This window comes from Eptesicus fuscus, chromosome 8 (genome assembly GCF_027574615.1).
Source record: "Eptesicus fuscus isolate TK198812 chromosome 8, DD_ASM_mEF_20220401, whole genome shotgun sequence".
Lineage (NCBI taxonomy): Eukaryota > Metazoa > Chordata > Mammalia > Chiroptera > Vespertilionidae > Eptesicus > Eptesicus fuscus.
Window position 1 is genome coordinate 50634462 of NC_072480.1, and position 12885 is coordinate 50647346.

The window sequence follows — 12885 nt, forward strand, 5'->3', positions numbered from 1 at the left end:
TTCAGAGAGAGGAAGGGAGACAGAGAGGGGGATAGAAACATCAAAGATAAGAATCATTAATTGCCTTTGCTTTTAATTTCATAGTAAAAAAATATTGTCAAAACCAATGTTAAGAAGCTTTTTTCCTTCTAGGAGTTTTATATTTTTTGTCTAACATGCATGTCTTCAATCTAAATTGAGTTGATTTTGTGTATGGTGTAAAATAAGGGTCCAATTTAATTCTTTTACATGTTTTCCAGCATTATTTATGGAAGAGCCTATCCTTTTCTCAGTGAGTTATTACCCTGGATTCATTTCTCATTGATATATTGATAAACTAAAATTCAAATTGCACATCTCTGATGCCTACTGAAAGTCACACCCATATTTCAAAATTGTCATTATATATCTACATATGATACTCTTAGGAATCACATTATCAATGTAAACAAAACTGAACTTATCATTTTCCCACAAAATTCACTTTCTCTCTTAAACCTTAGTTCATGAGATGATACCTTAATTAAACCAGTTCTCCATGATAGTGTTTCAGATGTAGAAGTCATTCTTAGCTAAGAATGACTCTCATGTAAACCCATCATCTAATTAAAATATATACACTAGAGGCCCAGTGCACAAATTTGTGCACCAGTGAGGTCCCTCAGCCTGGCCTGTGGGATCAGGCTTAAACCAGCTCTCTGACATCCTCTGAGGGGTCCCAGATTGCGAGAAGGCGCAAGTCAGGCCGAGGGACCCCACCAGGGCACCATTGGGGCTGGGGAGGAATGTGGGAGATTGGCCAGCTGGGGAGGGACTGCAAGAGGGCTCCAGGGTGTGTCTGGCCCATCCCACTCAGTCCCGATCAGCTGGACCCCAGCAGCAAGCTAACCTACCGGTTGGAACATCTGCCCCCTGCCAGTCAGTGCACATCATAGTGACTGGTCAACTGGTCAACTGTCTGCCCCCGGTGGTCAGTATACATCATAGCAAATGGTTGAGCGGCCTTAGCATATCATTAGCATATTATGCTTTGATTGGTTGAACGGACAACTTGATGACCAGACACTTAGCATATTAGGCTTTTATTATGTAGGATATTTATATATGTAAAGTTTATTTTATTCTAGTTTTCAATACCTTTGAAAATTTTTAAAAATGAATCTTTATTGTTGAATGTATTACAGATGTCCCCTTTGTTTTGCTTTCCCCCCCATTGACTCCCTCCAAACCATACCTGCTCCTCCCAGGCCTTTACCACACTATTGTGTGTGTCTGTGCACTATGCATAGCTCTATAAATAAAAGGCTAAGTGACCAATCGTCCAAATGTCCAATCATCCGACTGACCAACCAGACAGTACATATGATGTGCACTGGAAATTTAAAAATAAACGTTGACTAGTGCATGCATGATACATACAAAGCTCTCACTGGCACCAATCACACACGGGTGTTTCGATCTGTCATTGTTAATCGTGAATTTTGTTGACACTTCTATTATAGAGAAAGGGTGAATAGAGATATTAAAATATTTCTTCTAATTAATTTCCTTTCAATGTGCACAAATTCATGCACTGGGCCAATAGTATGCATATAAGTTCCCCAGTTAATCTCTCCCCACCTCTGTCCCTGCCTACTGTCTGAAATTCCTCAGTCTGTTCCATGATTTTATGCCTCTGGATCTATTTTGTTCATCAGTTTATTTTATTCATTAGATTCCACATATGAGTAAAAGTTTTTTTTATAAATACTGTTTATACTTGAATTTAAAATGCTGTTATTTTAATTGTTATAACAGTAGTATTCATTTTTGACATGGCAGTGAAAATGCTATTTTGAAAATTGACATCTGCTCACAGTTTTCTTAACACTGCTTAAAACCCTGCAATTGCTTTCAAGTAAAAGTCAAATATTTAACCTGAGTTAAGCATATGATAGAAATGCCCTTTTAAACTCTCATGTATCAAATATTTGTCTCAGACTTAAGCATTGAAGGCAGTCACATTTTTCTATATTATCTATTTCTTCATCCTCAGGCCCAGTTCAGTTTGTTTTCAATAAATTCATGAATAAAATAAACAAATGAGTAATTGAACATTGTCTTTCAGATTACAGCTTTCTTAACATTGGGATTATGTTAAGAGACACTTAACTTTGTTAAACGTGTGAACATGTAAAGTGTATATTTCAGTCTCAACTTTGCCGTTAACTTCTTATCTTCTACCTTCAGAAAGTTATTCAACAGAAAATCACATTGGTTCACTGCCGTGATATTTCAGTAGAATTGAACTTGGGAACTAGAAGAAAAAACATTCCAGGTGCATTAGTAAGACATGGGAATGCAAGAGGGAGGAGACACACATAGGTGAAATAATTACAAAATGGAGTTAGAAACAAAAGAGGACAAAGTAAGAAAGTCTGGCATGTTCACATTGAGGCTGTGCCAATAGATGACCATTTGCCTCAGGAAACTGGCCATAGTTCAAACTATATATTTTAATATCTAACAGTGTCCCCTGGTAAACGTTTGCTCTATGAGCTGAATGTCATGTGGCCACCACTACTCAGAGAAAATCCTGAGGCCTCCATGTTCCACTACTGTTTACAAATGATATTGCTTGCCAGAGGAGAAAGTCAGTAATTCCCTTATGGGATGCACCATCATTATGCCAAATTCAGGTGTGGGATGAGGCTCTGCCAAGTTCTTCTCCATCTACTTTTATGACCCATTGCACAGTCAAAAAGAGCCATGAAGACAGTCAGATCTTTAGGCTTCTGTTTATTATCTTCCTGTATGAATCCAACTAGAAGAGGTTTTGAGGGCTTTTGCACTGTGAATTGGAGAAAAATATTTCTACTGTGAAATTCTCATGTTTTATTGGAAATAAAGTTACATAATATGTAGGTAAGTAGAAATTAATTTACACTTTACTACACTTGTAAGTATCAACAACATACCTTGGCAAATATAAATCATTTGAAAATCATTACGATAAATTATACTAATTTAGTGGAAAAAACCCTTGTGTTGAAAAAAAATGAAAAGAAATACACAAATTTAGTTATATCACCTTCTCAGTTTAAACTTGGCAATATTTTCTTTAAAAGTGTGAATTACCAATTCCACTAAATTTCCACCATTGCTAAATAATTTTTAAAATGTAACAGAAAAAAAATAGCCAACTTTACACACTGGTTGGAGTTTTATATACACAGAAAGTGTTGTAGAGGAAACACCCAGATGGAAATGGCAGGGGTAGCCATCCTCTTTGGCTTACTTTGTGATAATCGTGGGATAATTTATAAACCAAATGATATCAAGAATGGTGAAAGGGCCCAGCCAGCATGGCTAAATGGTTGAGCATTGACCTATGAACCAGGAGATCACAGGTTCAATTCCTGATCAGGGAACATGCCCAGGTTGCAGGCTCGATCCCCAGTGTGGGATGTGCGGGAGGCAGCCTATCAATGATTCCATCTCATCATTGATGTTTCTATCTCTCTCTCCGTCTTCCTTCTTCTCTGAAATAAAAAAAAAAAAAGAATGATGAAAAGTCTGAGACTTGTCCCCCTTGCAAGCTAGCAATTAGCCTGCCATAGTTTTATGTTTGCTGTCTGAAAATGTGAGACACCCATAACACAGAAAAATAAATTTATTATTCAGGTACAGCAAAAAGCATGAACTTCATAATCACATAACTTCCTCTTATCCCCCACCCATGCGATGTGTTATTTATATCTATATTTATATATCTATCAATCTCTATAAATAATACTATTAATGAATCTTAATATATAGGAACTCTTATAATTCAAGTTTTCTATATTTAATGTGTAGAATTCAAAATAATGGAAATTGGGTGGGCTTATTTTAGCATACCCTTAATGCTTTCTCTGATATGGCTTACTGCTGTGGAGTTGGTTATTAAAAAAAAAAAAAAGTACCCAAGTTGCTTTTAAAGGCAATTTTTTCTCTGTATGCTCTTTTGACAAAAAATGGGAGAGAAAGCAATTTAAAACCTTTTAAATGTTGCATCTATTGCAATATGTAGTTGGCATTTACTGTTAAGAATAGCATCAAATTCTGTATCAGGTCAGCTAGTACCTTTTCATTTAGTTCAAAATGACCTTACAGAATGGAGAACCTTACTGTGCAGAGTCACATACACTAATCTAGCTTTTAAAATGCTGTCTATATATTGTATTTAAGTTTTCTATGGTGGAATGCCAGTTGTATACCACTAAAATTGCAAATTAATATGATTGCTGCCAAAATATTTATCAGAATTTTCTTTATATATTAATGAGAAAAAGAATATGTTTTAATTTGTTTCTGGGATAAACTTTTCATTACTGTGCAATATATCTCTCATGTCCTCACAGCTTTATACACAATGTATTTGTAGCTATCATGCTATTTTTGTTTCTAAAAGTGATTCTGTTAAGAAAACATTTTAAACTATTTTTAAAATCTAGCAACCTTTTGATGATATTGTATAGTTCAATTATTAATACTTCTCAGGGAAGAAAAATAATATAATTCAGAGGGGAAAATATTATACAGTATGTATGTAAGTTTCCTTCACTGTAGTTCTTTTAAAATTTTAAATATAATATATTTTCTTAACTTAGATGTCCAGATCTGATTCTCTTGTATGTGTGTGCCTTAATATCAGTAACTATGGCAACAAGATTTAAAATGCTGTGTTTAGTATAAGTAAAGGAAAAATGGAGAACATAAAACCCTTAAAGAAGATATCAATCCTTGAGTCACAAAAATAATTTTCTGAATTGTGCTGTCCCTTATGTATCTTGAGTGTCACAAATAAGTATTGTTTAGATTATATTATTTTTTAAATGAGTTTGTTTAGAATATTCTACACTTTTTAATGTCCTTTATATTTTGTGTTATCCTTTTGTGTGATAGCTGGCATTAGTTATATACATAATCATATGCCATTTCCTGAATACTATTATGAATAGTTCTTTGGAACCACTTCCTAGTAGAACAAACATAACTGAAGAATATCATATTAAAATAATCAAAAGTTGTCCTAAGAGCATAAAGCAAATGAATAAGCATGTATTCAAGAAAATCTAAATGTCAAGGAGAAAAAGGAGAGACTGTACTGACTTGAGCCATGGTCGGCTCCCCGCCTTCATGCTGAACCTTTCTTTGCTCAACATGAGAGAAGATCCACTCTGGGCAGCTGTAGCCAAAAAAGGGGAGAAGGAGACTCTCTGTCCACCACCTCCTAGTTGAGGGCTACAGAATCTCTCCAGCAGTAGAGTATTTCTCATCACAAGTTCCTTGTTGCTTAAGCAAACCTAAGTGAAGAGGACTCTATTCTTCAGCCCAGAACCAGTGCAAAAGCTTGCCACTGGCCTGGCTGTGTGGCTCAGTTGGTTGAGCATCGTCCCATGCACCAGGAGGTCACAGATTCGATTTCCAGTCAGGGCATATGCCTGGGTTGTGGGCTCAATCCCCAGTATGGGGTGTGCAGGAGGCAGCTGATTGATGTTTGTGATTCTCCCTCTCCCTTCTTCCCTCTGAAATCAATAAAAACGTGTGTTGTTTATTTTAAACCTGCCACCATAGTCCCTGTTAGAAAGGCTGGGAAAACTTCTCCAATATTCCTCACCCCAGCTCACTTATAGGGTGCAGGTGCCACAGGAGAACGATCAAGCTGAGACCAAGAATAACATTCCAGGTGTGTTATTGTAAGAAAAGCTGGCAAGTGTCCTAACCTCTTCTACAGAGCAGTGGCGCAGACATTTTTCCCAGTGCAAGACTTAGGCCATAGAACAGAGGACATCAAACTTCTCCCCAAAGCAACTGACTTTATTTTGAACAGACTGTAAGGGAATTTTAGACTAGGGCCTTCTCATAAGCAAGACACAATGGGCTAAGCTTTAGATCAACTTAGTTTACCAAGACAGCACGATAAAGACAGCTAAGATGATCCTTCCCAGAGTCAGAAAACAAACAAGCAAACACAAAACTCTCAAAGTTGGCTTTAAAAACTAGGTCTGCAAAGGAACCCAAGTGGAGTTGGATCATATTGTGCAATAATTTATGGCCTATAACACTGTCAAAAACAATAGAAAACTCTGCCAGCAATGAGAGGAGCCTAACCTCTGGGTGTGATGCCAACACAGGCAAAGAGTTTAACAGAGATCGGGCAAAGAGACTTCCAAACAGAGCTCAGCAAACCACTATCAACACAAGGGACCTGGAGGAAGCAAACACCACAAAAATATCTCAGCCAATTCACCAAACAAATGAGCAAGTAAACAATAGCAAAAGTAGCAAATTCCTTACAAGATATATTAAGGGAAACTTTCCAGGCCCATAACAGTAAACACAGGGAAAGTCAAATCCACACCAAACAATGAACACCAGTAAAGCTAATTATGTAATTCAAAATGCAACGTAAATGCACAATGTTTTTTCTTTCCTTTCTTAGCTGATTTAAAAAGCAATTATGTATACTAATTTGTATATAATTATACTAGGGGCCAGGTTCACGAATTCATGCACCTTAAAAGGAACTGTGGGCCTTGAGGCTGCAGTGGGCACAGGAGTGGGTCTCAGCCCATCCTCCATGCCCCTGCCTGGCCCCTCCTGCCATGGCCCCTGGTCCCCTGTCTGCTGGAAGCCCCGCTCCTGTCGCCACCGCTCCCACACGCTGATGGCACCGGCCCCCACTCACACCTGCTCAAGGCGCAGAGCAATTGGGGCCGGAGCCAGCAACAGTGCGAGCAGTGGCTCTGGCGCCGGCTGCAGGTGAGAGCAGGGCTACTGCCAGCAGTGGGTGCGAGAGGCTGCTGCCAGCCCTGATCTCCCCTCAGGAGCAGGGGGAGGTGGAGAAGTCCTGATGGGTAATCAAGGCCAGAAGCAGCTGCTCACATCTGCTGATGGCACCAAGCAATCGGGGATGGTGCCAGGTGCTGGCAGCAGGTGTGAGTGCCCAGCGGGACTGCAATGCATGGAGCAAAGAATTTTCAGTAACCAATAGAGGCTCACTTCGATGACAGTGATAGGTGCCCCACCTTGGTCTGGCGCCTGCACTCACCTTCTCTACCATCCAGCCATGGCCAACACCTGGCATGTTCCACACTCTGCTGCCTGCTGCTAACACCCGCCGTGTTCCGTGTGCACCCACTGGTGGTCAGTGCAAGTCATAGCGACTGGTTGTTCAGTTGTTCTGTTGTTTGGTTGTTCTGCTGTTCCATCTATTTGCATATTAGGGTTTTATATACACTGAGTGACCAGATTATTATGATCTCTGAATGCATAATAATCTCACCACTCAGTGTATATCCTATATAATAAAAGGCTAATATGCAAATTGTCCCCTTGACCAGGAGTTTGACCAGCAGGCAGTCTGGCCAACCGCCCAAGTCCCCTCCCACTGGCCAGGCTGACCAGACCCCACCCATGCATGAATTCATGCATCAGTCAGCTGCCTCCTGCACAACCCATTAAGTTTCCCTTAATATTTCTTGTAAGGAATTTGCTGCTTTTGATATATATATATATATATATATATATATATATATATATATACACACACACACAAAAACACACACACACTGAGTGGCGAGATTATTATTCATTCAGAGATCATAATAATCTGGCCACTGAGTGTATATAGATTGTTGAATCTATATCAAATAGGAATATAACATAAATGACAACAATAGCACAAAAGAAGCAAAGCTTTATTAGAATAAGAAAATGATACCAAATGGTAACACAAATCCACATAAATAAAATTTAAAAGATCAGATGGAGGAAAAAAGGGGACATCTGTAGTACCTACAACAATAAAGATACATTTAAAAAATGATGTGTGTTATCGATGAAGTTGGTCGGTGGTGGGGTCCTTTCCCCCACTGGCTGCTGCTGGGGTGGAGTTCTTATGATATCTCACACAAAAAAATACTTTTCTGAGACTTTCACAAGAGAACAAGTAATTTTCATTTGTGTGTAGTTAAACTCCTGGGTTTCCAAAGTTCCATTTCCCTTAGTCCAGTCATAGCTGGGGTTTCAGTAGAGTTAGAAGCAAAGCCAGTGGCCAGTTTCCTTTCCACGTTGGAGGCAGGTCCAGTTCAGATCAGGCAAATTGCAGTCCATTAGTCTCTTGCGTGTGGGCCACACGGGCTAATGAGGGAAAGCGTGCCCCAAGTGATAAGAGTCTCAAGAGTCTTGAAAACAGAAGAGCACAAGAGAGCAAATTTCTTTGTTCAGGGGATTAAAATTCCAGGGCCACCTTGCCCTAGGGCCTCTTCACAACCTTGCTGTTTCATCGACATGCTGCTTCATCACTGAGCTGTAATAATATTGAGCTGTTCCATAGCTGTGCTGCATCACAAGTGAGCTGTTTCACACTGAATAAGGTTTCGTCTTCACCACACCCCAAATTGGAGATTCCTGTTGGTGTTGAATTGCCACCAACAACCATCAGTTGAAAGTTATTTTTAAAATAATGAAGAACAAGAACACTCTGAGTCCTTACTATGTTTCAAATATTGTCACAAGGTTTAACATTAATTCATTCAATCTTTACAACAATCTTAGGTGTTAGTACTTTTATAAATGAGGAACCTGAGGGATAGTGGAGCTCTCATACACACTCATGGTCACAAAATGAGCAGTTGGTAGACATCAAATTTGAATTCAGAAGGTCTGGTTTCAAAACCTAGGATCTAATTAAGTAGTCCTTGTTTTCTTAATAAATAGTCAAATTATTTTAAGATATTATTACATTTCTCCAGGCCTTCTTGGTCTATTAGAGGGCAGGGTTGTATCATCTAAGTACTTTTTTTAGGACAGATGGCTTATTTTTTACCATGTCAAACTAATTCATCTAGGTGGTTTCTTTTTTTATAAGTATCCAACTGCATTAAACTACACAATTTTTCCATTTAATTCTGCAATATAATTTGACTGACTGCACATACTGTCATAATTAACAGTAATAAATGTGTGTTGAATACCTACTATCCTCAAAGCATGGATATGTTTTTGAAACAAAAGGTACAAATTTTGCTAGGAAATGGAACCCAGTGTATCCCAATAAAGTCATGGATTTATTTAGAAATAAAATATTTGGGAAACATTATATGTCTACATCAAGGAGGTTATTTCTGAATTAGTTATCAAAGAAAATAAGAATTTAAATTGTAACTTCTTTTCACTAGTTAGAAATATATATATCTGATACCATGCAATCAGTATTCCATGCTCCACAAAAAGACTTATGAGAAAATAATGCATTGTCAGCTTTGGATGAGACTGAGGTATGCTGTGACTTTTTCATAAAAGCACTCAATCATGTAATAGAATTGTTACTTCTTATGCTAGCATTAAATAACTTTTTTTGATGGATGGCAGAACCAACTTAGAAGAAAATATTAGACTTCATTAAGAAAATGAGATAGAATTAAATCAACTTAATGATTTCACAGTATCTCATTACTTCATACTATCCTTCTATAATTATACTAGAGGACCAGTGCATGAAAATCGTGCACAGGTACGGTCCCTAGGCCTGGCTGGAGATCAAAGTGTGAGTGTCTGGCATGGAAGGGCAGGTCCCAGCTGACTTCTGGGTCCTGGGCAGCACCTGGACCCCCAGACCCCCGCACACCCCCTCCGCATGAGTCATGGTACCTGAGTCCCCATGCAGAGATGTGGTGAGCGTGGCTGGATGCCATGGGCCGGGGCACAGTGTGGGCCTCTGGGCTGTCCAGCGGCACTGCACGGAAGCTGGGTGGGCAGTGCGCTCTCTCCTGGCGGGCCTCGCAGACTGGCTCCTGCACGAACCCACAGGGAGTCCGACTGGTCCCTGCAGTCCCGGCAGCTGCGGCCCGGCTCACCTGCAAGAGGCCACGTGGGTGTGGGGAGAATTCCTCACAGGTGCCCGGCACTTGAGCGCGAGGGCTTCCCTGGCATGTGAGCCCTTTTTTTTTTTTTTTTTTTACAACAAAATGATTTATTTGTAATAGCCCAGTTCCCATCACTTCAATACAGCACAGGAGTTGAAAAGAGTTATACTGCAAGCATCCTGCAGTCCAAGTTAGAGCCCCATGCCTCCCAAGGCAGCAAACCCATCTCCTCCAGAGACCCATGCCCAGAGCCAAACTGAACTTGCACAAACAGGCAAGTGTAGAATGAAGTCAGACCTCAACATGATGCATCCTTCCCCCACAGACCTTTAATCTTCCTAACTGCAGTCTCTACCCCCACAACTAGGCCAGCTCCTAGCCTCTGAGACACCAGAGAGCTTTCTATATGGAGCAATTACAGGGGTTTAAGTGTTACATAAAGACAATAACCTGTGAAATCTAGTCTTCCATAGAAAGGTTAAAATGACTCCCCTATACATAATCCTAATGAGAAATGACAGCTCCTTCCCTCTTTCTCTTCACCATAGATGTGGGTGGTTTTGAAATGATTTTGTCTCAGACAGCTCCATATTTCCCTAGTGGTCTTATTGAAGGCTGTTCTCCTCACCCAAGGACAGGAAGGAAACTCAGATACTTTTCCTAGGTCCAGAGGCTGAGAGGAAAAGCTCTGATAATGTAGGAAAAGCCCTTCCTCTGTTTCCCTTAAAGGATTTTTGTGGAGGTTATTGCCTACAACTTTTATAATATATCTGGGAAAAGTTAGTTTAGATTTAGATGGCAATCCAAGCATAGAGGCAGACAGTCTTTCTGATTAGTTACTAGTTTCTAGAATATAGGAGGCAAGGAAGAGGAGGTATAAAAAAAATCTGTTTGCTTTCTTCACCCCAAATCTTCTAGAGAGCCTCAGAAGATGTACCACTAGGAAGATTCCACCTTTCCCAGGTCTTGGTGGGACAATGCCTAAAATTGTATCCATAATGGACTCGTGACCTTTTTAACAAAGTCACCATGAAAAGACAAGAAAATAGAGGACATATCCAAAGGCACATCTTACTCAAGCATTAAGGGCTCTGACTAGTGGTCAAAACATACTGATGTTTGGTATCAGAACTGTTTTTATAAAGTGAGATCATAAACAGGGAAGGAGACTTAAGTAACAACACTTAAGGCAAGAAATAGAACCCATAGATTAACTAGAGGGTCACTGCAGCTTTAACATTGACATTTGTATCTTTATTTTAAACCCTACTCCAATTTCTTGGGAAACCCAAGCTACCTGTATCTGTGCTATCACCTGCATGTGCAGGCCTGGACTACAAAGTTTCAATTATAGAAGATAAATAAACCCCAACAAAAATGGCTGCAGCCACGGAGTGAGCAGGAGTCTTGGGTTTCCCCAGTGATGGAGGAAGCCAAGTTCCTGGCCTGCCCTGGTCTCTGCTCAAGCTACAAAGTTTCAATTATAGAAGATAAATAAATCCCAGATACCAGGGCCTCTGCTTGGGTCACTGGGGGGTGTGGCCGGCCTGCAAACCACCACAGGCCCCTCGCCCAGGCCACCCCACAACCCAAGGGAACCCACACCCTGATCAGGGACACCCGTTAGGGCAAACCAGCTGGCCCCCACCCCTGCACAAGGCCTCTATCCTATCTAATAAAAGAGAATATGCAAACTGACCATCACTCCAACAGACAAGATGGCTGGCCCTATGTGGTCAAAGATGGCTGCCCCCATGTGGAAACAAGATAGCTGCCACAAGATGGCCAGCAGGGGAGGGCAGTTTGGAGGGATCAGGCATGCAGGGGAGGATAGTTGGGAGGGACCAGACTTGCAAGGTAGGGCAGTTGGGGGCAATCAAGCCTGCAGGGGAAGGCACTTAGGGGCAATCAGGCTGGCAGGGGAGCAGTTAGGCATCAATAAGGCTGGCAGGGGAGTGGTTAGAGGGTGATCAGGCTGGCAGGCAGAAGCAGTTAGGGGAAATCAGGAAGGCAGGCAGGTGAACAGTTGGGAGCAGTTAGATTGTGAAAGGGATGTCCGACTGCCCATTTAGGCCTAATCCTACCGGAGGGGTCCCAGATTGGGAGAGGGTGCAGGCTGGGCTGAGGGACACACACTCCAGTGCATGAATTTTGTGCACCGGGCCTTTAGTATTACATAAAAGCAGACTGTGTTATGTTAATGATATATATTGTAAACCCTGAGCAAGCACACACACACACACACACACACAAAATAGTAATAGTAATCAAATAGTAATATTTGATTAAGTAAGACACTATTAAATACCTCTGAATTAAAAAATAGTAATAAAAAGAAAAATTTTAAAAAATAGTAATAAAAAGAAAAATTTTAAAAATCAAAACAGCATCTTATCAACATTTGGAAGATGTAGCTAAAACAATGTTTAAAAGAAAATATATTTTGAAGATTTTTTTATTGTTTGTGTTTTAGAAAACAGTAAGTTCTAAAGTTTACACACTAAATTTTCACCTAAAAATGCAAGTAAAGAATTTCAAATCAAATTCAAAACATGTAGGGAGAAGGATGCAATAAGATAAAAATAGCAAACAATAAAATAGAAAATAGACATCAAATAATCAAAATCTGGTTTTATGAAACATTCCATAAAATTGATGAACATCTACCTACACTGATTATGAGAAGAGAAAATATACCCATAACAAATATCATGCATAAAGCTGGGCACATGATTACAGATACAAAAAAGTCATTTTAGGAGAAAAAGGAAATACAATAAATTTTGTATAATACATTCAACTCAGAAATAAAATGTAGTGTTTTTTTGAAAGATACAAACTACTAAAACTGACCTTAAAAGAAATAAAATATCTCAATAAACCAAGTATTAAATAAAATAAATTTATATTTAAATACCTTTTCAACAAATAAACTATTGACTCAAATGGCTTTCTAGTAAACTTTTTAAAAATTTAGAGAAAAATGAATATCAATAATACTAGAGGCCTGGTG